At 50.2% G+C, this 18,642-nt stretch overlaps 42 non-coding genes across 42 annotated transcripts; all 42 read right to left on the bottom strand.

Moving 5' to 3' along the window:
* Positions 1 to 147: 147 nt before the first annotated feature.
* Positions 148 to 266, bottom strand: LOC129183755 (5S ribosomal RNA). The gene has a single exon (XR_008571167.1). It is a non-coding gene; the product is annotated as a 5S ribosomal RNA (ribosomal RNA).
* A 300-nt stretch (positions 267 to 566) lies between these two features.
* On the bottom strand, positions 567 to 685 carry LOC129184183 (5S ribosomal RNA). Its single transcript, XR_008571571.1, has one exon. It is a non-coding gene; the product is annotated as a 5S ribosomal RNA (ribosomal RNA).
* A 300-nt stretch (positions 686 to 985) lies between these two features.
* On the bottom strand, positions 986 to 1,104 carry LOC129184182 (5S ribosomal RNA). The gene has a single exon (XR_008571570.1). It is a non-coding gene; the product is annotated as a 5S ribosomal RNA (ribosomal RNA).
* A 300-nt stretch (positions 1,105 to 1,404) lies between these two features.
* Positions 1,405 to 1,523, bottom strand: LOC129183673 (5S ribosomal RNA). Its single transcript, XR_008571087.1, has one exon. It is a non-coding gene; the product is annotated as a 5S ribosomal RNA (ribosomal RNA).
* A 300-nt stretch (positions 1,524 to 1,823) lies between these two features.
* LOC129183754 (5S ribosomal RNA) lies at positions 1,824 to 1,942 on the bottom strand. The gene has a single exon (XR_008571166.1). It is a non-coding gene; the product is annotated as a 5S ribosomal RNA (ribosomal RNA).
* Positions 1,943 to 2,242: 300 nt separating this feature from the next.
* LOC129184181 (5S ribosomal RNA) lies at positions 2,243 to 2,361 on the bottom strand. The gene has a single exon (XR_008571569.1). It is a non-coding gene; the product is annotated as a 5S ribosomal RNA (ribosomal RNA).
* A 295-nt stretch (positions 2,362 to 2,656) lies between these two features.
* Positions 2,657 to 2,775, bottom strand: LOC129183753 (5S ribosomal RNA). Its single transcript, XR_008571165.1, has one exon. It is a non-coding gene; the product is annotated as a 5S ribosomal RNA (ribosomal RNA).
* Positions 2,776 to 3,075: 300 nt separating this feature from the next.
* On the bottom strand, positions 3,076 to 3,194 carry LOC129183752 (5S ribosomal RNA). Its single transcript, XR_008571164.1, has one exon. It is a non-coding gene; the product is annotated as a 5S ribosomal RNA (ribosomal RNA).
* Positions 3,195 to 3,494: 300 nt separating this feature from the next.
* LOC129183872 (5S ribosomal RNA) lies at positions 3,495 to 3,613 on the bottom strand. Its single transcript, XR_008571279.1, has one exon. It is a non-coding gene; the product is annotated as a 5S ribosomal RNA (ribosomal RNA).
* Positions 3,614 to 3,913: 300 nt separating this feature from the next.
* On the bottom strand, positions 3,914 to 4,032 carry LOC129183751 (5S ribosomal RNA). Its single transcript, XR_008571163.1, has one exon. It is a non-coding gene; the product is annotated as a 5S ribosomal RNA (ribosomal RNA).
* A 300-nt stretch (positions 4,033 to 4,332) lies between these two features.
* Positions 4,333 to 4,451, bottom strand: LOC129183562 (5S ribosomal RNA). The gene has a single exon (XR_008570977.1). It is a non-coding gene; the product is annotated as a 5S ribosomal RNA (ribosomal RNA).
* A 300-nt stretch (positions 4,452 to 4,751) lies between these two features.
* On the bottom strand, positions 4,752 to 4,870 carry LOC129184180 (5S ribosomal RNA). The gene has a single exon (XR_008571568.1). It is a non-coding gene; the product is annotated as a 5S ribosomal RNA (ribosomal RNA).
* A 694-nt stretch (positions 4,871 to 5,564) lies between these two features.
* On the bottom strand, positions 5,565 to 5,683 carry LOC129183672 (5S ribosomal RNA). The gene has a single exon (XR_008571086.1). It is a non-coding gene; the product is annotated as a 5S ribosomal RNA (ribosomal RNA).
* A 295-nt stretch (positions 5,684 to 5,978) lies between these two features.
* LOC129183749 (5S ribosomal RNA) lies at positions 5,979 to 6,097 on the bottom strand. The gene has a single exon (XR_008571161.1). It is a non-coding gene; the product is annotated as a 5S ribosomal RNA (ribosomal RNA).
* A 300-nt stretch (positions 6,098 to 6,397) lies between these two features.
* LOC129184179 (5S ribosomal RNA) lies at positions 6,398 to 6,516 on the bottom strand. Its single transcript, XR_008571567.1, has one exon. It is a non-coding gene; the product is annotated as a 5S ribosomal RNA (ribosomal RNA).
* A 300-nt stretch (positions 6,517 to 6,816) lies between these two features.
* LOC129184475 (5S ribosomal RNA) lies at positions 6,817 to 6,935 on the bottom strand. Its single transcript, XR_008571850.1, has one exon. It is a non-coding gene; the product is annotated as a 5S ribosomal RNA (ribosomal RNA).
* Positions 6,936 to 7,235: 300 nt separating this feature from the next.
* On the bottom strand, positions 7,236 to 7,354 carry LOC129183969 (5S ribosomal RNA). Its single transcript, XR_008571374.1, has one exon. It is a non-coding gene; the product is annotated as a 5S ribosomal RNA (ribosomal RNA).
* Positions 7,355 to 7,654: 300 nt separating this feature from the next.
* On the bottom strand, positions 7,655 to 7,773 carry LOC129184178 (5S ribosomal RNA). The gene has a single exon (XR_008571565.1). It is a non-coding gene; the product is annotated as a 5S ribosomal RNA (ribosomal RNA).
* A 300-nt stretch (positions 7,774 to 8,073) lies between these two features.
* LOC129183748 (5S ribosomal RNA) lies at positions 8,074 to 8,192 on the bottom strand. The gene has a single exon (XR_008571160.1). It is a non-coding gene; the product is annotated as a 5S ribosomal RNA (ribosomal RNA).
* A 300-nt stretch (positions 8,193 to 8,492) lies between these two features.
* On the bottom strand, positions 8,493 to 8,611 carry LOC129184177 (5S ribosomal RNA). Its single transcript, XR_008571564.1, has one exon. It is a non-coding gene; the product is annotated as a 5S ribosomal RNA (ribosomal RNA).
* A 300-nt stretch (positions 8,612 to 8,911) lies between these two features.
* On the bottom strand, positions 8,912 to 9,030 carry LOC129184176 (5S ribosomal RNA). The gene has a single exon (XR_008571563.1). It is a non-coding gene; the product is annotated as a 5S ribosomal RNA (ribosomal RNA).
* Positions 9,031 to 9,724: 694 nt separating this feature from the next.
* On the bottom strand, positions 9,725 to 9,843 carry LOC129183669 (5S ribosomal RNA). The gene has a single exon (XR_008571084.1). It is a non-coding gene; the product is annotated as a 5S ribosomal RNA (ribosomal RNA).
* Positions 9,844 to 10,138: 295 nt separating this feature from the next.
* LOC129183620 (5S ribosomal RNA) lies at positions 10,139 to 10,257 on the bottom strand. Its single transcript, XR_008571034.1, has one exon. It is a non-coding gene; the product is annotated as a 5S ribosomal RNA (ribosomal RNA).
* A 300-nt stretch (positions 10,258 to 10,557) lies between these two features.
* On the bottom strand, positions 10,558 to 10,676 carry LOC129183747 (5S ribosomal RNA). The gene has a single exon (XR_008571159.1). It is a non-coding gene; the product is annotated as a 5S ribosomal RNA (ribosomal RNA).
* Positions 10,677 to 10,976: 300 nt separating this feature from the next.
* LOC129184175 (5S ribosomal RNA) lies at positions 10,977 to 11,095 on the bottom strand. The gene has a single exon (XR_008571562.1). It is a non-coding gene; the product is annotated as a 5S ribosomal RNA (ribosomal RNA).
* Positions 11,096 to 11,395: 300 nt separating this feature from the next.
* On the bottom strand, positions 11,396 to 11,514 carry LOC129184173 (5S ribosomal RNA). The gene has a single exon (XR_008571559.1). It is a non-coding gene; the product is annotated as a 5S ribosomal RNA (ribosomal RNA).
* A 300-nt stretch (positions 11,515 to 11,814) lies between these two features.
* On the bottom strand, positions 11,815 to 11,933 carry LOC129183668 (5S ribosomal RNA). The gene has a single exon (XR_008571083.1). It is a non-coding gene; the product is annotated as a 5S ribosomal RNA (ribosomal RNA).
* Positions 11,934 to 12,228: 295 nt separating this feature from the next.
* LOC129183746 (5S ribosomal RNA) lies at positions 12,229 to 12,347 on the bottom strand. The gene has a single exon (XR_008571158.1). It is a non-coding gene; the product is annotated as a 5S ribosomal RNA (ribosomal RNA).
* Positions 12,348 to 12,647: 300 nt separating this feature from the next.
* On the bottom strand, positions 12,648 to 12,766 carry LOC129183893 (5S ribosomal RNA). Its single transcript, XR_008571299.1, has one exon. It is a non-coding gene; the product is annotated as a 5S ribosomal RNA (ribosomal RNA).
* A 300-nt stretch (positions 12,767 to 13,066) lies between these two features.
* Positions 13,067 to 13,185, bottom strand: LOC129183667 (5S ribosomal RNA). The gene has a single exon (XR_008571082.1). It is a non-coding gene; the product is annotated as a 5S ribosomal RNA (ribosomal RNA).
* Positions 13,186 to 13,480: 295 nt separating this feature from the next.
* Positions 13,481 to 13,599, bottom strand: LOC129183619 (5S ribosomal RNA). The gene has a single exon (XR_008571033.1). It is a non-coding gene; the product is annotated as a 5S ribosomal RNA (ribosomal RNA).
* A 300-nt stretch (positions 13,600 to 13,899) lies between these two features.
* LOC129183745 (5S ribosomal RNA) lies at positions 13,900 to 14,018 on the bottom strand. The gene has a single exon (XR_008571157.1). It is a non-coding gene; the product is annotated as a 5S ribosomal RNA (ribosomal RNA).
* Positions 14,019 to 14,318: 300 nt separating this feature from the next.
* Positions 14,319 to 14,437, bottom strand: LOC129184172 (5S ribosomal RNA). The gene has a single exon (XR_008571558.1). It is a non-coding gene; the product is annotated as a 5S ribosomal RNA (ribosomal RNA).
* Positions 14,438 to 14,737: 300 nt separating this feature from the next.
* Positions 14,738 to 14,856, bottom strand: LOC129184464 (5S ribosomal RNA). The gene has a single exon (XR_008571839.1). It is a non-coding gene; the product is annotated as a 5S ribosomal RNA (ribosomal RNA).
* A 300-nt stretch (positions 14,857 to 15,156) lies between these two features.
* Positions 15,157 to 15,275, bottom strand: LOC129183967 (5S ribosomal RNA). The gene has a single exon (XR_008571372.1). It is a non-coding gene; the product is annotated as a 5S ribosomal RNA (ribosomal RNA).
* A 300-nt stretch (positions 15,276 to 15,575) lies between these two features.
* Positions 15,576 to 15,694, bottom strand: LOC129184171 (5S ribosomal RNA). The gene has a single exon (XR_008571557.1). It is a non-coding gene; the product is annotated as a 5S ribosomal RNA (ribosomal RNA).
* A 694-nt stretch (positions 15,695 to 16,388) lies between these two features.
* Positions 16,389 to 16,507, bottom strand: LOC129183666 (5S ribosomal RNA). The gene has a single exon (XR_008571081.1). It is a non-coding gene; the product is annotated as a 5S ribosomal RNA (ribosomal RNA).
* A 295-nt stretch (positions 16,508 to 16,802) lies between these two features.
* Positions 16,803 to 16,921, bottom strand: LOC129183618 (5S ribosomal RNA). The gene has a single exon (XR_008571032.1). It is a non-coding gene; the product is annotated as a 5S ribosomal RNA (ribosomal RNA).
* Positions 16,922 to 17,221: 300 nt separating this feature from the next.
* On the bottom strand, positions 17,222 to 17,340 carry LOC129183744 (5S ribosomal RNA). The gene has a single exon (XR_008571156.1). It is a non-coding gene; the product is annotated as a 5S ribosomal RNA (ribosomal RNA).
* A 300-nt stretch (positions 17,341 to 17,640) lies between these two features.
* Positions 17,641 to 17,759, bottom strand: LOC129184170 (5S ribosomal RNA). Its single transcript, XR_008571556.1, has one exon. It is a non-coding gene; the product is annotated as a 5S ribosomal RNA (ribosomal RNA).
* Positions 17,760 to 18,059: 300 nt separating this feature from the next.
* On the bottom strand, positions 18,060 to 18,178 carry LOC129184169 (5S ribosomal RNA). Its single transcript, XR_008571555.1, has one exon. It is a non-coding gene; the product is annotated as a 5S ribosomal RNA (ribosomal RNA).
* A 300-nt stretch (positions 18,179 to 18,478) lies between these two features.
* Positions 18,479 to 18,597, bottom strand: LOC129183938 (5S ribosomal RNA). The gene has a single exon (XR_008571344.1). It is a non-coding gene; the product is annotated as a 5S ribosomal RNA (ribosomal RNA).
* Positions 18,598 to 18,642: the final 45 nt, after the last annotated feature.

Raw genomic sequence — 18,642 nt, 5'->3', positions numbered from 1 at the left:
TGTTTGAACTTCACAGCAGATAGAAAAACACTGTAGATGGATGTTCCTCACATGAGGGCAAAATAAATACTCTTCCTCCATTCAAAGTGATGGCGTTTTCCAAGAAGTGGGAAACAGCGCCCTCTGCTGAAAGCCAAGAGCCTAAAAAGCTTACAGCACCTGGTATTCCCAGGCGGTCTCCCATCCAAGTACTAACCAGGTCCGCCCCTGCTTAGCTTCCGAGATCGGACGAGATCGGGCGTTCTCAGGATAGTATGGCCGTAAGCCGGAAAGCTCTCTGAAAACTTTCCTTTTAAAGACGACACTGGTCAAACTGCGCTTCTGCAAACGGTCTCGGATGTGTGTGCACACTTTGCTGCTCGTATGGTTTTTCTGGCTGTTTTGTGCCACCGGTCGCAGCCACAGCCAGCCTATAAGCCTGTTTGAACTTCACAGCAGAGAGACAAATACTGTAGATGGATGTTCCTCACATGAGGGCAAAATAAATACTCTTCCTCCATTCAAAGTGATGGCGTTTTCCAAGAAGTGGGAAACAGCGCCCTCTGCTGAAAGCCAAGAGCCTAAAAAGCTTACAGCACCTGGTATTCCCAGGCGGTCTCCCATCCAAGTACTAACCAGGCCCGCCCCTGCTTAGCTTCCGAGATCGGACGAGATCGGGCGTTCTCAGGGTAGTATGGCCGTAAGCCGGAAAGCGCTCTGAAAACTTTCCTTTTAAAGACGACACTGGTCAAACTGCGCTTCTGCAAACGGTCTCGGATGTGTGTGCACACTTTGCTGCTCGTATGGTTTTTCTGGCTGTTTTGTGCCACCGGTCGCAGCCACAGCCAGCCTATAAGCCTGTTTGAACTTCACAGCAGATAGAAAAACACTGTAGATGGATGTTCCTCACATGAGGGCAAAATAAATACTCTTCCTCCATTCAAAGTGATGGCGTTTTCCAAGAAGTGGGAAACAGCGCCCTCTGCTGAAAGCCAAGAGCCTAAAAAGCTTACAGCACCTGGTATTCCCAGGCGGTCTCCCATCCAAGTACTAACCAGGCCCGCCCCTGCTTAGCTTCCGAGATCGGACGAGATCGGGCGTTCTCAGGGTAGTATGGCCGTAAGCCGGACAGCTCTCTGAAAACTTTCCTTTTAAAGACGACACTGGTCAAACTGCGCTTCTGCAAACGGTCTCGGATGTGTGTGCACACTTTGCTGCTCGTATGGTTTTTCTGGCTGTTTTGTGCCACCGGTCGCAGCCACAGCCAGCCTATAAGCCTGTTTGAACTTCACAGCAGATAGAAAAACACTGTAGATGGATGGTCCTCACATGAGGGCAAAATAAATACTCTTCCTCCATTCAAAGTGATGGCGTTTTCCAAGAAGTGGGAAACAGCGCCCTCTGCTGAAAGCCAAGAGCCTAAAAAGCTTACAGCACCTGGTATTCCCAGGCGGTCTCCCATCCAAGTATTAACCAGGCCCGCCCCTGCTTAGCTTCCGAGATCGGACGAGATCGGGCGTTCTCAGGGTAGTATGGCCGTAAGCCGGAAAGCTCTCTGAAAACTTTCCTTTTAAAGACGACACTGGTCAAACTGCGCTTCTGCAAACGGTCTCGGATGTGTGTGCACACTTTGCTGCTCGTATGGTTTTTCTGGCTGTTTTGTGCCACCGGTCGCAGCCACAGCCAGCCTATAAGCCTGTTTGAACTTCACAGCAGAGAGACAAATACTGTAGATGGATGTTCCTCACATGAGGGCAAAATAAATACTCTTCCTCCATTCAAAGTGATGGCGTTTTCCAAGAAGTGGGAAACAGCGCCCTCTGCTGAAAGCCAAGAGCCTAAAAAGCTTACAGCACCTGGTATTCCCAGGCGGTCTCCCATCCAAGTACTAACCAGGTCCGCCCCTGCTTAGCTTCCGAGATCGGACGAGATCGGGCGTTCTCAGGATAGTATGGCCGTAAGCCGGAAAGCTCTCTGAAAACTTTCCTTTTAAAGACGACACTGGTCAAACTGCGCTTCTGCAAACGGTCTCGGATGTGTGTGCACACTTTGCTGCTCGTATGGTTTTTCTGGCTGTTTTGTGCCACCGGTCGCAGCCACAGCCAGCCTATAAGCCTGTTTGAACTTCACAGCAGATAGAAAAACACTGTAGATGGATGTTCCTCACATGAGGGCAAAATAAATACTCTTCCTCCATTCAAAGTGATGGCGTTTTCCAAGAAGTGGGAAACAGCGCCCTCTGCTGAAAGCCAAGAGCCTAAAAAGCTTACAGCACCTGGTATTCCCAGGCGGTCTCCCATCCAAGTACTAACCAGGCCCGCCCCTGCTTAGCTTCCGAGATCGGACGAGATCGGGCGTTCTCAGGGTAGTATGGCCGTAAGCCGGAAAGCTCTCTGAAAACTTTCCTTTTAAAGACGACACTGGTCAAATTGCGCTTCTGCAAACGGTCTCGGATGTGTGTGCACACTTTGCTGCTTGTATGGTTTTTCTGGCTGTTTTGTGCCACCGGTCGCAGCCACAGCCAGCCTATAGGCCTGTTTGAACTTCACAGCAGAGAGACAAATAGATGGATGTTCCTCACATGAGGGCAAAATAAATACTCTTCCTCCATTCAAAGTGATGGCGTTTTCCAAGAAGTGGGAAACAGCGCCCTCTGCTGAAAGCCAAGAGCCTAAAAAGCTTACAGCACCTGGTATTCCCAGGCGGTCTCCCATCCAAGTACTAACCAGGTCCGCCCCTGCTTAGCTTCCGAGATCGGACGAGATCGGGCGTTCTCAGGATAGTATGGCCGTAAGCCGGAAAGCTCTCTGAAAACTTTCCTTTTAAAGACGACACTGGTCAAACTGCGCTTCTGCAAACGGTCTCGGATGTGTGTGCACACTTTGCTGCTCGTATGGTTTTTCTGGCTGTTTTGTGCCACCGGTCGCAGCCACAGCCAGCCTATAAGCCTGTTTGAACTTCACAGCAGAGAGACAAATACTGTAGATGGATGTTCCTCACATGAGGGCAAAATAAATACTCTTCCTCCATTCAAAGTGATGGCGTTTTCCAAGAAGTGGGAAACAGCGCCCTCTGCTGAAAGCCAAGAGCCTAAAAAGCTTACAGCACCTGGTATTCCCAGGCGGTCTCCCATCCAAGTACTAACCAGGTCCGCCCCTGCTTAGCTTCCGAGATCGGACGAGATCGGGCGTTCTCAGGATAGTATGGCCGTAAGCCGGAAAGCTCTCTGAAAACTTTCCTTTTAAAGACGACACTGGTCAAACTGCGCTTCTGCAAACGGTCTCGGATGTGTGTGCACACTTTGCTGCTCGTATGGTTTTTCTGGCTGTTTTGTGCCACCGGTCGCAGCCACAGCCAGCCTATAAGCCTGTTTGAACTTCACAGCAGAGAGACAAATACTGTAGATGGATGTTCCTCACATGAGGGCAAAATAAATACTCTTCCTCCATTCAAAGTGATGGCGTTTTCCAAGAAGTGGGAAACAGCGCCCTCTGCTGAAAGCCAAGAGCCTAAAAAGCTTACAGCATCTGGTATTCCCAGGCGGTCTCCCATCCAAGTACTAACCAGGCCCGCCCCTGCTTAGCTTCCGAGATCGGACGAGATCGGGCGTTCTCAGGGTAGTATGGCCGTAAGCCGGAAAGCGCTCTGAAAACTTTCCTTTTAAAGACGACACTGGTCAAACTGCGCTTCTGCAAACGGTCTCGGATGTGTGTGCACACTTTGCTGCTCGTATGGTTTTTCTGGCTGTTTTGTGCCACCGGTCGCAGCCACAGCCAGCCTATAAGCCTGTTTGAACTTCACAGCAGATAGAAAAACACTGTAGATGGATGTTCCTCACATGAGGGCAAAATAAATACTCTTCCTCCATTCAAAGTGATGGCGTTTTCCAAGAAGTGGGAAACAGCGCCCTCTGCTGAAAGCCAAGAGCCTAAAAAGCTTACAGCACCTGGTATTCCCAGGCGGTCTCCCATCCAAGTACTAACCAGGTCCGCCCCTGCTTAGCTTCCGAGATCGGACGAGATCGGGCGTTCTCAGGATAGTATGGCCGTAAGCCGGAAAGCTCTCTGAAAACTTTCCTTTTAAAGACGACACTGGTCAAACTGCGCTTCTGCAAACGGTCTCGGATGTGTGTGCACACTTTGCTGCTCGTATGGTTTTTCTGGCTGTTTTGTGCCACCGGTCGCAGCCACAGCCAGCCTATAAGCCTGTTTGAACTTCACAGCAGAGAGACAAATACTGTAGATGGATGTTCCTCACATGAGGGCAAAATAAATACTCTTCCTCCATTCAAAGTGATGGCGTTTTCCAAGAAGTGGGAAACAGCGCCCTCTGCTGAAAGCCAAGAGCCTAAAAAGCTTACAGCACCTGGTATTCCCAGGCGGTCTCCCATCCAAGTACTAACCAGGCCCGCCCCTGCTTAGCTTCCGAGATCGGACGAAATCGGGCGTTCTCAGGGTAGTATGGCCGTAAGCCGGAAAGCGCTCTGAAAACTTTCCTTTTAAAGACGACACTGGTCAAACTGCGCTTCTGCAAACGGTCTCGGATGTGTGTGCACACTTTGCTGCTCGTATGGTTTTTCTGGCTGTTTTGTGCCACCGGTCGCAGCCACAGCCAGCCTATAAGCCTGTTTGAACTTCACAGCAGATAGAAAAACACTGTAGATGGATGTTCCTCACATGAGGGCAAAATAAATACTCTTCCTCCATTCAAAGTGATGGCGTTTTCCAAGAAGTGGGAAACAGCGCCCTCTGCTGAAAGCCAAGAGCCTAAAAAGCTTACAGCACCTGGTATTCCCAGGCGGTCTCCCATCCAAGTACTAACCAGGCCCGCCCCTGCTTAGCTTCCGAGATCGGACGAGATCGGGCGTTCTCAGGGTAGTATGGCCGTAAGCCGGACAGCTCTCTGAAAACTTTCCTTTTAAAGACGACACTGGTCAAACTGCGCTTCTGCAAACGGTCTCGGATGTGTTTGCACACTTTGCTGCTCGTATGGTTTTTCTGGCTGTTTTGTGCCACCGGTCGCAGCCACAGCCAGCCTATAAGCCTGTTTGAACTTCACAGCAGATAGAAAAACACTGTAGATGGATGGTCCTCACATGAGGGCAAAATAAATACTCTTCCTCCATTCAAAGTGATGGCGTTTTCCAAGAAGTGGGAAACAGCGCCCTCTGCTGAAAGCCAAGAGCCTAAAAAGCTTACAGCACCTGGTATTCCCAGGCGGTCTCCCCTGCTTAGCTTCCGAGATCGGACGAGATCGGGCGTTCTCAGGGTAGTATGGCCGTAAGCCGGAAAGCTCTCTGAAAACTTTCCTTTTAAAGACGACACTGGTCAAACTGCGCTTCTGCAAACGGTCTCGGATGTGTGTGCACACTTTGCTGCTCGTATGGTTTTTCTGGCTGTTTTGTGCCACCGGTCGCAGCCACAGCCAGCCTATAAGCCTGTTTGAACTTCACAGCAGATAGAAAAACACTGTAGATGGATGTTCCTCACATGAGGGCAAAATAAATACTCTTCCTCCATTCAAAGTGATGGCGTTTTCCAAGAAGTGGGAAACAGCGCCCTCTGCTGAAAGCCAAGAGCCTAAAAAGCTTACAGCACCTGGTATTCCCAGGCGGTCTCCCATCCAAGTATTAACCAGGCCCGCCCCTGCTTAGCTTCCGAGATCGGACGAGATCGGGCGTTCTCAGGGTAGTATGGCCGTAAGCCGGAAAGCTTTCTGAAAACTTTCCTTTTAAAGACGACACTGGTCAAATTGCGCTTCTGCAAACGGTCTCGGATGTGTGTGCACACTTTGCTGCTTGTATGGTTTTTCTGGCTGTTTTGTGCCACCGGTCGCAGCCACAGCCAGCCTATAGGCCTGTTTGAACTTCACAGCAGAGAGACAAATAGATGGATGTTCCTCACATGAGGGCAAAATAAATACTCTTCCTCCATTCAAAGTGATGGCGTTTTCCAAGAAGTGGGAAACAGCGCCCTCTGCTGAAAGCCAAGAGCCTAAAAAGCTTACAGCACCTGGTATTCCCAGGCGGTCTCCCATCCAAGTACTAACCAGGTCCGCCCCTGCTTAGCTTCCGAGATCGGACGAGATCGGGCGTTCTCAGGATAGTATGGCCGTAAGCCGGAAAGCTCTCTGAAAACTTTCCTTTTAAAGACGACACTGGTCAAACTGCGCTTCTGCAAACGGTCTCGGATGTGTGTGCACACTTTGCTGCTCGTATGGTTTTTCTGGCTGTTTTGTGCCACCGGTCGCAGCCACAGCCAGCCTATAAGCCTGTTTGAACTTCACAGCAGAGAGACAAATACTGTAGATGGATGTTCCTCACATGAGGGCAAAATAAATACTCTTCCTCCATTCAAAGTGATGGCGTTTTCCAAGAAGTGGGAAACAGCGCCCTCTGCTGAAAGCCAAGAGCCTAAAAAGCTTACAGCACCTGGTATTCCCAGGCGGTCTCCCATCCAAGTACTAACCAGGCCCGCCCCTGCTTAGCTTCCGAGATCGGACGAGATCGGGCGTTCTCAGGGTAGTATGGCCGTAAGCCGGAAAGCGCTCTGAAAACTTTCCTTTTAAAGACGACACTGGTCAAACTGCGCTTCTGCAAACGGTCTCGGATGTGTGTGCACACTTTGCTGCTCGTATGGTTTTTCTGGCTGTTTTGTGCCACCGGTCGCAGCCACAGCCAGCCTATAAGCCTGTTTGAACTTCACAGCAGATAGAAAAACACTGTAGATGGATGTTCCTCACATGAGGGCAAAATAAATACTCTTCCTCCATTCAAAGTGATGGCGTTTTCCAAGAAGTGGGAAACAGCGCCCTCTGCTGAAAGCCAAGAGCCTAAAAAGCTTACAGCACCTGGTATTCCCAGGCGGTCTCCCATCCAAGTACTAACCAGGCCCACCCCTGCTTAGCTTCCGAGATCGGACGAGATCGGGCGTTCTCAGGGTAGTATGGCCGTAAGCCGGAAAGCGCTCTGAAAACTTTCCTTTTAAAGACGACACTGGTCAAACTGCGCTTCTGCAAACGGTCTCGGATGTGTGTGCACACTTTGCTGCTCGTATGGTTTTTCTGGCTGTTTTGTGCCACCGGTCGCAGCCACAGCCAGCCTATAAGCCTGTTTGAACTTCACAGCAGATAGAAAAACACTGTAGATGGATGTTCCTCACATGAGGGCAAAATAAATACTCTTCCTCCATTCAAAGTGATGGCGTTTTCCAAGAAGTGGGAAACAGCGCCCTCTGCTGAAAGCCAAGAGCCTAAAAAGCTTACAGCACCTGGTATTCCCAGGCGGTCTCCCATCCAAGTACTAACCAGGTCCGCCCCTGCTTAGCTTCCAAGATCGGACGAGATCGGGCGTTCTCAGGATAGTATGGCCGTAAGCCGGAAAGCTCTCTGAAAACTTTCCTTTTAAAGACGACACTGGTCAAACTGCGCTTCTGCAAACGGTCTCGGATGTGTGTGCACACTTTGCTGCTCGTATGGTTTTTCTGGCTGTTTTGTGCCACCGGTCGCAGCCACAGCCAGCCTATAAGCCTGTTTGAACTTCACAGCAGAGAGACAAATACTGTAGATGGATGTTCCTCACATGAGGGCAAAATAAATACTCTTCCTCCATTCAAAGTGATGGCGTTTTCCAAGAAGTGGGAAACAGCGCCCTCTGCTGAAAGCCAAGAGCCTAAAAAGCTTACAGCACCTGGTATTCCCAGGCGGTCTCCCATCCAAGTACTAACCAGGCCCGCCCCTGCTTAGCTTCCGAGATCGGACGAGATCGGGCGTTCTCAGGGTAGTATGGCCGTAAGCCGGAAAGCGCTCTGAAAACTTTCCTTTTAAAGACGACACTGGTCAAACTGCGCTTCTGCAAACGGTCTCGGATGTGTGTGCACACTTTGCTGCTCGTATGGTTTTTCTGGCTGTTTTGTGCCACCGGTCGCAGCCACAGCCAGCCTATAAGCCTGTTTGAACTTCACAGCAGATAGAAAAACACTGTAGATGGATGTTCCTCACATGAGGGCAAAATAAATACTCTTCCTCCATTCAAAGTGATGGCGTTTTCCAAGAAGTGGGAAACAGCGCCCTCTGCTGAAAGCCAAGAGCCTAAAAAGCTTACAGCACCTGGTATTCCCAGGCGGTCTCCCATCCAAGTACTAACCAGGTCCGCCCCTGCTTAGCTTCCGAGATCGGACGAGATCGGGCGTTCTCAGGATAGTATGGCCGTAAGCCGGAAAGCTCTCTGAAAACTTTCCTTTTAAAGACGACACTGGTCAAACTGCGCTTCTGCAAACGGTCTCGGATGTGTGTGCACACTTTGCTGCTCGTATGGTTTTTCTGGCTGTTTTGTGCCACCGGTCGCAGCCACAGCCAGCCTATAAGCCTGTTTGAACTTCACAGCAGAGAGACAAATACTGTAGATGGATGTTCCTCACATGAGGGCAAAATAAATACTCTTCCTCCATTCAAAGTGATGGCGTTTTCCAAGAAGTGGGAAACAGCGCCCTCTGCTGAAAGCCAAGAGCCTAAAAAGCTTACAGCACCTGGTATTCCCAGGCGGTCTCCCATCCAAGTACTAACCAGGCCCGCCCCTGCTTAGCTTCCGAGATCGGACGAGATCGGGCGTTCTCAGGGTAGTATGGCCGTAAGCCGGAAAGCGCTCTGAAAACTTTCCTTTTAAAGACGACACTGGTCAAACTGCGCTTCTGCAAACGGTCTCGGATGTGTGTGCACACTTTGCTGCTCGTATGGTTTTTCTGGCTGTTTTGTGCCACCGGTCGCAGCCACAGCCAGCCTATAAGCCTGTTTGAACTTCACAGCAGATAGAAAAACACTGTAGATGGATGTTCCTCACATGAGGGCAAAATAAATACTCTTCCTCCATTCAAAGTGATGGCGTTTTCCAAGAAGTGGGAAACAGCGCCCTCTGCTGAAAGCCAAGAGCCTAAAAAGCTTACAGCACCTGGTATTCCCAGGCGGTCTCCCATCCAAGTACTAACCAGGCCCGCCCCTGCTTAGCTTCCGAGATCGGACGAGATCGGGCGTTCTCAGGGTAGTATGGCCGTAAGCCGGACAGCTCTCTGAAAACTTTCCTTTTAAAGACGACACTGGTCAAACTGCGCTTCTGCAAACGGTCTCGGATGTGTTTGCACACTTTGCTGCTCGTATGGTTTTTCTGGCTGTTTTGTGCCACCGGTCGCAGCCACAGCCAGCCTATAAGCCTGTTTGAACTTCACAGCAGATAGAAAAACACTGTAGATGGATGGTCCTCACATGAGGGCAAAATAAATACTCTTCCTCCATTCAAAGTGATGGCGTTTTCCAAGAAGTGGGAAACAGCGCCCTCTGCTGAAAGCCAAGAGCCTAAAAAGCTTACAGCACCTGGTATTCCCAGGCGGTCTCCCCTGCTTAGCTTCCGAGATCGGACGAGATCGGGCGTTCTCAGGGTAGTATGGCCGTAAGCCGGAAAGCTCTCTGAAAACTTTCCTTTTAAAGACGACACTGGTCAAACTGCGCTTCTGCAAACGGTCTCGGATGTGTGTGCACACTTTGCTGCTCGTATGGTTTTTCTGGCTGTTTTGTGCCACCGGTCGCAGCCACAGCCAGCCTATAAGCCTGTTTGAACTTCACAGCAGATAGAAAAACACTGTAGATGGATGTTCCTCACATGAGGGCAAAATAAATACTCTTCCTCCATTCAAAGTGATGGCGTTTTCCAAGAAGTGGGAAACAGCGCCCTCTGCTGAAAGCCAAGAGCCTAAAAAGCTTACAGCACCTGGTATTCCCAGGCGGTCTCCCATCCAAGTATTAACCAGGCCCGCCCCTGCTTAGCTTCCGAGATCGGACGAGATCGGGCGTTCTCAGGGTAGTATGGCCGTAAGCCGGAAAGCTTTCTGAAAACTTTCCTTTTAAAGACGACACTGGTCAAATTGCGCTTCTGCAAACGGTCTCGGATGTGTGTGCACACTTTGCTGCTTGTATGGTTTTTCTGGCTGTTTTGTGCCACCGGTCGCAGCCACAGCCAGCCTATAGGCCTGTTTGAACTTCACAGCAGAGAGACAAATAGATGGATGTTCCTCACATGAGGGCAAAATAAATACTCTTCCTCCATTCAAAGTGATGGCGTTTTCCAAGAAGTGGGAAACAGCGCCCTCTGCTGAAAGCCAAGAGCCTAAAAAGCTTACAGCACCTGGTATTCCCAGGCGGTCTCCCATCCAAGTACTAACCTGGTCCGCCCCTGCTTAGCTTCCGAGATCGGACGAGATCGGGCGTTCTCAGGATAGTATGGCCGTAAGCCGGAAAGCTCTCTGAAAACTTTCCTTTTAAAGACGACACTGGTCAAACTGCGCTTCTGCAAACGGTCTCGGATGTGTGTGCACACTTTGCTGCTCGTATGGTTTTTCTGGCTGTTTTGTGCCACCGGTCGCAGCCACAGCCAGCCTATAAGCCTGTTTGAACTTCACAGCAGAGAGACAAATACTGTAGATGGATGTTCCTCACATGAGGGCAAAATAAATACTCTTCCTCCATTCAAAGTGATGGCGTTTTCCAAGAAGTGGGAAACAGCGCCCTCTGCTGAAAGCCAAGAGCCTAAAAAGCTTACAGCACCTGGTATTCCCAGGCGGTCTCCCATCCAAGTACTAACCAGGTCCGCCCCTGCTTAGCTTCCGAGATCGGACGAGATCGGGCGTTCTCAGGATAGTATGGCCGTAAGCCGGAAAGCTCTATGAAAACTTTCCTTTTAAAGACGACACTGGTCAAACTGCGCTTCTGCAAACGGTCTCGGATGTGTGTGCACACTTTGCTGCTCGTATGGTTTTTCTGGCTGTTTTGTGCCACCGGTCGCAGCCACAGCCAGCCTATAAGCCTGTTTGAACTTCACAGCAGAGAGACAAATACTGTAGATGGATGTTCCTCACATGAGGGCAAAATAAATACTCTTCCTCCATTCAAAGTGATGGCGTTTTCCAAGAAGTGGGAAACAGCGCCCTCTGCTGAAAGCCAAGAGCCTAAAAAGCTTACAGCACCTGGTATTCCCAGGCGGTCTCCCATCCAAGTACTAACCAGGCCCGCCCCTGCTTAGCTTCCGAGATCGGACGAGATCGGGCGTTCTCAGGGTAGTATGGCCGTAAGCCGGAAAGCGCTCTGAAAACTTTCCTTTTAAAGACGACACTGGTCAAACTGCGCTTCTGCAAACGGTCTCGGATGTGTGTGCACACTTTGCTGCTCGTATGGTTTTTCTGGCTGTTTTGTGCCACCGGTCGCAGCCACAGCCAGCCTATAAGCCTGTTTGAACTTCACAGCAGATAGAAAAACACTGTAGATGGATGTTCCTCACATGAGGGCAAAATAAATACTCTTCCTCCATTCAAAGTGATGGCGTTTTCCAAGAAGTGGGAAACAGCGCCCTCTGCTGAAAGCCAAGAGCCTAAAAAGCTTACAGCACCTGGTATTCCCAGGCGGTCTCCCATCCAAGTACTAACCAGGCCCGCCCCTGCTTAGCTTCCGAGATCGGACGAGATCGGGCGTTCTCAGGGTAGTATGGCCGTAAGCCGGACAGCTCTCTGAAAACTTTCCTTTTAAAGACGACACTGGTCAAACTGCGCTTCTGCAAACGGTCTCGGATGTGTGTGCACACTTTGCTGCTCGTATGGTTTTTCTGGCTGTTTTGTGCCACCGGTCGCAGCCACAGCCAGCCTATAAGCCTGTTTGAACTTCACAGCAGATAGAAAAACACTGTAGATGGATTGTCCTCACATGAGGGCAAAATAAATACTCTTCCTCCATTCAAAGTGATGGCGTTTTCCAAGAAGTGGGAAACAGCGCCCTCTGCTGAAAGCCAAGAGCCTAAAAAGCTTACAGCACCTGGTATTCCCAGGCGGTCTCCCATCCAAGTATTAACCAGGCCCGCCCCTGCTTAGCTTCCGAGATCGGACGAGATCGGGCGTTCTCAGGGTAGTATGGCCGTAAGCCGGAAAGCTCTCTGAAAACTTTCCTTTTAAAGACGACACTGGTCAAATTGCGCTTCTGCAAACGGTCTCGGATGTGTGTGCACACTTTGCTGCTTGTATGGTTTTTCTGGCTGTTTTGTGCCACCGGTCGCAGCCACAGCCAGCCTATAGGCCTGTTTGAACTTCACAGCAGAGAGACAAATAGATGGATGTTCCTCACATGAGGGCAAAATAAATACTCTTCCTCCATTCAAAGTGATGGCGTTTTCCAAGAAGTGGGAAACAGCGCCCTCTGCTGAAAGCCAAGAGCCTAAAAAGCTTACAGCACCTGGTATTCCCAGGCGGTCTCCCATCCAAGTACTAACCAGGTCCGCCCCTGCTTAGCTTCCGAGATCGGACGAGATCGGGCGTTCTCAGGATAGTATGGCCGTAAGCCGGAGAGCTCTATGAAAACTTTCCTTTTAAAGACGACACTGGTCAAACTGCGCTTCTGCAAACGGTCTCGGATGTGTGTGCACACTTTGCTGCTCGTATGGTTTTTCTGGCTGTTTTGTGCCACCGGTCGCAGCCACAGCCAGCCTATAAGCCTGTTTGAACTTCACAGCAGAGAGACAAATACTGTAGATGGATGTTCCTCACATGAGGGCAAAATAAATACTCTTCCTCCATTCAAAGTGATGGCGTTTTCCAAGAAGTGGGAAACAGCGCCCTCTGCTGAAAGCCAAGAGCCTAAAAAGCTTACAGCACCTGGTATTCCCAGGCGGTCTCCCAACCAAGTACTAACCAGGCCCGCCCCTGCTTAGCCTCCGAGATCGGACGAGATCGGGCGTTCTCAGGGTAGTATGGCCGTAAGCCGGAAAGCGCTCTGAAAACTTTCCTTTTAAAGACGACACTGGTCAAACTGCGCTTCTGCAAACGGTCTCGGATGTGTGTGCACACTTTGCTGCTCGTATGGTTTTTCTGGCTGTTTTGTGCCACCGGTCGCAGCCACAGCCAGCCTATAAGCCTGTTTGAACTTCACAGCAGATAGAAAAACACTGTAGATGGATGTTCCTCACATGAGGGCAAAATAAATACTCTTCCTCCATTCAAAGTGATGGCGTTTTCCAAGAAGTGGGAAACAGCGCCCTCTGCTGAAAGCCAAGAGCCTAAAAAGCTTACAGCACCTGGTATTCCCAGGCGGTCTCCCATCCAAGTATTAACCAGGCCCGCCCCTGCTTAGCTTCCGAGATCGGACGAGATCGGGCGTTCTCAGGGTAGTATGGCCGTAAGCCGGAAAGCTCTCTGAAAACTTTCCTTTTAAAGACGACACTGGTCAAATTGCGCTTCTGCAAACGGTCTCGGATGTGTGTGCACACTTTGCTGCTTGTATGGTTTTTCTGGCTGTTTTGTGCCACCGGTCGCAGCCACAGCCAGCCTATAGGCCTGTTTGAACTTCACAGCAGAGAGACAAATAGATGGATGTTCCTCACATGAGGGCAAAATAAATACTCTTCCTCCATTCAAAGTGATGGCGTTTTCCAAGAAGTGGGAAACAGCGCCCTCTGCTGAAAGCCAAGAGCCTAAAAAGCTTACAGCACCTGGTATTCCCAGGCGGTCTCCCATCCAAGTACTAACCTGGTCCGCCCCTGCTTAGCTTCCGAGATCGGACGAGATCGGGCGTTCTCAGGATAGTATGGCCGTAAGCCGGAAAGCTCTCTGAAAACTTTCCTTTTAAAGACGACACTGGTCAAACTGCGCTTCTGCAAACGGTCTCGGATGTGTGTGCACACTTTGCTGCTCGTATGGTTTTTCTGGCTGTTTTGTGCCACCGGTCGCAGCCACAGCCAGCCTATAAGCCTGTTTGAACTTCACAGCAGAGAGACAAATACTGTAGATGGATGTTCCTCACATGAGGGCAAAATAAATACTCTTCCTCCATTCAAAGTGATGGCGTTTTCCAAGAAGTGGGAAACAGCGCCCTCTGCTGAAAGCCAAGAGCCTAAAAAGCTTACAGCACCTGGTATTCCCAGGCGGTCTCCCATCCAAGTACTAACCAGGTCCGCCCCTGCTTAGCTTCCGAGATCGGACGAGATCGGGCGTTCTCAGGATAGTATGGCCGTAAGCCGGAAAGCTCTCTGAAAACTTTCCTTTTAAAGACGACACTGGTCAAACTGCGCTTCTGCAAACGGTCTCGGATGTGTGTGCACACTTTGCTGCTCGTATGGTTTTTCTGGCTGTTTTGTGCCACCGGTCGCAGCCACAGCCAGCCTATAAGCCTGTTTGAACTTCACAGCAGAGAGACAAATACTGTAGATGGATGTTCCTCACATGAGGGCAAAATAAATACTCTTCCTCCATTCAAAGTGATGGCGTTTTCCAAGAAGTGGGAAACAGCGCCCTCTGCTGAAAGCCAAGAGCCTAAAAAGCTTACAGCACCTGGTATTCCCAGGCGGTCTCCCATCCAAGTACTAACCAGGCCCGCCCCTGCTTAGCTTCCGAGATCGGACGAGATCGGGCGTTCTCAGGGTAGTATGGCCGTAAGCCGGAAAGCGCTCTGAAAACTTTCCTTTTAAAGACGACACTGGTCAAACTGCGCTTCTGCAAACGGTCTCGGATGTGTGTGCACACTTTGCTGCTCGTATGGTTTTTCTGGCTGTTTTGTGCCACCGGTCGCAGCCACAGCCAGCCTATAAGCCTGTTTGAACTTCACAGCAGATAGAAAAACACTGTAGATGGATGTTCCTCACATGAGGGCAAAATAAATACTCTTCCTCCATTCAAAGTGATGGCGTTTTCCAAGAAGTGGGAAACAGCGCCCTCTGCTGAAAGCCAAGAGCCTAAAAAGCTTACAGCACCTGGTATTCCCAGGCGGTCTCCCATCCAAGTACTAACCAGGCCCACCCCTGCTTAGCTTCCGAGATCGGACGAGATCGGGCGTTCTCAGGGTAGTATGGCCGTAAGCCGGAAAGCGCTCTGAAAACTTTCCTTTTAAAGACGACACTGGTCAAACTGCGCTTCTGCAAACGGTCTCGGATGTGTGTGCACACTTTGCTGCTCGTATGGTTTTTCTGGCTGTTTTGTGCCACCGGTCGCAGCCACAGCCAGCCTATAAGCCTGTTTGAACTTCACAGCAGATAGAAAAACACTGTAGATGGATGTTCCTCACATGAGGGCAAAATAAATACTCTTCCTCCATTCAAAGTGATGGCGTTTTCCAAGAAGTGGGAAACAGCGCCCTCTGCTGAAAGCCAAGAGCCTAAAAAGCTTACAGCACCTGGTATTCCCAGGCGGTCTCCCATCCAAGTACTAACCAGGTCCGCCCCTGCTTAGCTTCCAAGATCGGACGAGATCGGGCGTTCTCAGGATAGTATGGCCGTAAGCCGGAAAGCTCTCTGAAAACTTTCCTTTTAAAGACGACACTGGTCAAACTGCGCTTCTGCAAACGGTCTCGGATGTGTGTGCACACTTTGCTGCTCGTATGGTTTTTCTGGCTGTTTTGTGCCACCGGTCGCAGCCACAGCCAGCCTATAAGCCTGTTTGAACTTCACAGCAGAGAGACAAATACTGTAGATGGATGTTCCTCACATGAGGGCAAAATAAATACTCTTCCTCCATTCAAAGTGATGGCGTTTTCCAAGAAGTGGGAAACAGCGCCCTCTGCTGAAAGCCAAGAGCCTAAAAAGCTTACAGCACCTGGTATTCCCAGGCGGTCTCCCATCCAAGTACTAACCAGGCCCGCCCCTGCTTAGCTTCCGAGATCGGACGAGATCGGGCGTTCTCAGGGTAGTATGGCCGTAAGCCGGAAAGCGCTCTGAAAACTTTCCTTTTAAAGACGACACTGGTCAAACTGCGCTTCTGCAAACGGTCTCGGATGTGTGTGCACACTTTGCTGCTCGTATGGTTTTTCTGGCTGTTTTGTGCCACCGGTCGCAGCCACAGCCAGCCTATAAGCCTGTTTGAACTTCACAGCAGATAGAAAAACACTGTAGATGGATGTTCCTCACATGAGGGCAAAATAAATACTCTTCCTCCATTCAAAGTGATGGCGTTTTCCAAGAAGTGGGAAACAGCGCCCTCTGCTGAAAGCCAAGAGCCTAAAAAGCTTACAGCACCTGGTATTCCCAGGCGGTCTCCCCTGCTTAGCTTCCGAGATCGGACGAGATCGGGCGTTCTCAGGGTAGTATGGCCGTAAGCCGGAAAGCTCTCTGAAAACTTTCCTTTTAAAGACGACACTGGTCAAACTGCGCTTCTGCAAACGGTCTCGGATGTGTGTGCACACTTTGCTGCTCGTATGGTTTTTCTGGCTGTTTTGTGCCACCGGTCGCAGCCACAGCCAGCCTATAAGCCTGTTTGAACTTCACAGCAGATAGAAAAACACTGTAGATGGATGTTCCTCACATGAGGGCAAAATAAATACTCTTCCTCCATTCAAAGTGATGGCGTTTTCCAAGAAGTGGGAAACAGCGCCCTCTGCTGAAAGCCAAGAGCCTAAAAAGCTTACAGCACCTGGTATTCCCAGGCGGTCTCCCATCCAAGTATTAACCAGGCCCGCCCCTGCTTAGCTTCCGAGATCGGACGAGATCGGGCGTTCTCAGGGTAGTATGGCCGTAAGCCGGAAAGCTTTCTGAAAACTTTCCTTTTAAAGACGACACTGGTCAAATTGCGCTTCTGCAAACGGTCTCGGATGTGTGTGCACACTTTGCTGCTTGTATGGTTTTTCTGGCTGTTTTGTGCCACCGGTCGCAGCCACAGCCAGCCTATAGGCCTGTTTGAACTTCACAGCAGAGAGACAAATAGATGGATGTTCCTCACATGAGGGCAAAATAAATACTCTTCCTCCATTCAAAGTGATGGCGTTTTCCAAGAAGTGGGAAACAGCGCCCTCTGCTGAAAGCCAAGAGCCTAAAAAGCTTACAGCACCTGGTATTCCCAGGCGGTCTCCCATCCAAGTACTAACCTGGTCCGCCCCTGCTTAGCTTCCGAGATCGGACGAGATCGGGCGTTCTCAGGATAGTATGGCCGTAAGCCGGAAAGCTCTCTGAAAACTTTCCTTTTAAAGACGACACTGGTCAAACTGCGCTTCTGCAAACGGTCTCGGATGTGTGTGCACACTTTGCTGCTCGTATGGTTTTTCTGGCTGTTTTGTGCCACCGGTCGCAGCCACAGCCAGCCTATAAGCCTGTTTGAACTTCACAGCAGAGAGACAAATACTGTAGATGGATGTTCCTCACATGAGGGCAAAATAAATACTCTTCCTCCATTCAAAGTGATGGCGTTTTCCAAGAAGTGGGAAACAGCGCCCTCTGCTGAAAGCCAAGAGCCTAAAAAGCTTACAGCACCTGGTATTCCCAGGCGGTCTCCCATCCAAGTACTAACCAGGTCCGCCCCTGCTTAGCTTCCGAGATCGGACGAGATCGGGCGTTCTCAGGATAGTATGGCCGTAAGCCGGAAAGCTCTCTGAAAACTTTCCTTTTAAAGACGACACTGGTCAAACTGCGCTTCTGCAAACGGTCTCGGATGTGTGTGCACACTTTGCTGCTCGTATGGTTTTTCTGGCTGTTTTGTGCCACCGGTCGCAGCCACAGCCAGCCTATAAGCCTGTTTGAACTTCACAGCAGAGAGACAAATACTGTAGATGGATGTTCCTCACATGAGGGCAAAATAAATACTCTTCCTCCATTCAAAGTGATGGCGTTTTCCAAGAAGTGGGAAACAGCGCCCTCTGCTGAAAGCCAAGAGCCTAAAAAGCTTACAGCACCTGGTATTCCCAGGCGGTCTCCCATCCAAGTACTAACCAGGCCCGCCCCTGCTTAGCTTCCGAGATCGGACGAGATCGGGCGTTCTCAGGGTAGTATGGCCGTAAGCCGGAAAGCGCTCTGAAAACTTTCCTTTTAAAGACGACACTGGTCAAACTGCGCTTCTGCAAACGGTCTCGGATGTGTGTGCACACTTTGCTGCTCGTATGGTTTTTCTGGCTGTTTTGTGCCACCGGTCGCAGCCACAGCCAGCCTATAAGCCTGTTTGAACTTCACAGCAGATAGAAAAACACTGTAGATGGATGTTCCTCACATGAGGGCAAAATAAATACTCTTCCTCCATTCAAAGTGATGGCGTTTTCCAAGAAGTGGGAAACAGCGCCCTCTGCTGAAAGCCAAGAGCCTAAAAAGCTTACAGCACCTGGTATTCCCAGGCGGTCTCCCATCCAAGTACTAACCAGGCCCGCCCCTGCTTAGCTTCCGAGATCGGACGAGATCGGGCGTTCTCAGGGTAGTATGGCCGTAAGCCGGACAGCTCTCTGAAAACTTTCCTTTTAAAGACGACACTGGTCAAACTGCGCTTCTGCAAACGGTCTCGGATGTGTGTGCACACTTTGCTGCTCGTATGGTTTTTCTGGCTGTTTTGTGCCACCGGTCGCAGCCACAGCCAGCCTATAAGCCTGTTTGAACTTCACAGCAGATAGAAAAACACTGTAGATGGATTGTCCTCACATGAGGGCAAAATAAATACTCTTCCTCCATTCAAAGTGATGGCGTTTTCCAAGAAGTGGGAAACAGCGCCCTCTGCTGAAAGCCAAGAGCCTAAAAAGCTTACAGCACCTGGTATTCCCAGGCGGTCTCCCATCCAAGTATTAACCAGGCCCGCCCCTGCTTAGCTTCCGAGATCGGACGAGATCGAGCGTTCTCAGGGTAGTATGGCCGTAAGCCGGAAAGCTCTCTGAAAACTTTCCTTTTAAAGACGACACTGGTCA

Source organism: Dunckerocampus dactyliophorus, chromosome 6 (assembly GCF_027744805.1).
Source record: "Dunckerocampus dactyliophorus isolate RoL2022-P2 chromosome 6, RoL_Ddac_1.1, whole genome shotgun sequence".
NCBI lineage: Eukaryota > Metazoa > Chordata > Actinopteri > Syngnathiformes > Syngnathidae > Dunckerocampus > Dunckerocampus dactyliophorus.
The sequence above is the reverse complement of the archived record's forward strand: the minus strand, read 5'-3'. Positions and strand labels throughout refer to the sequence as shown.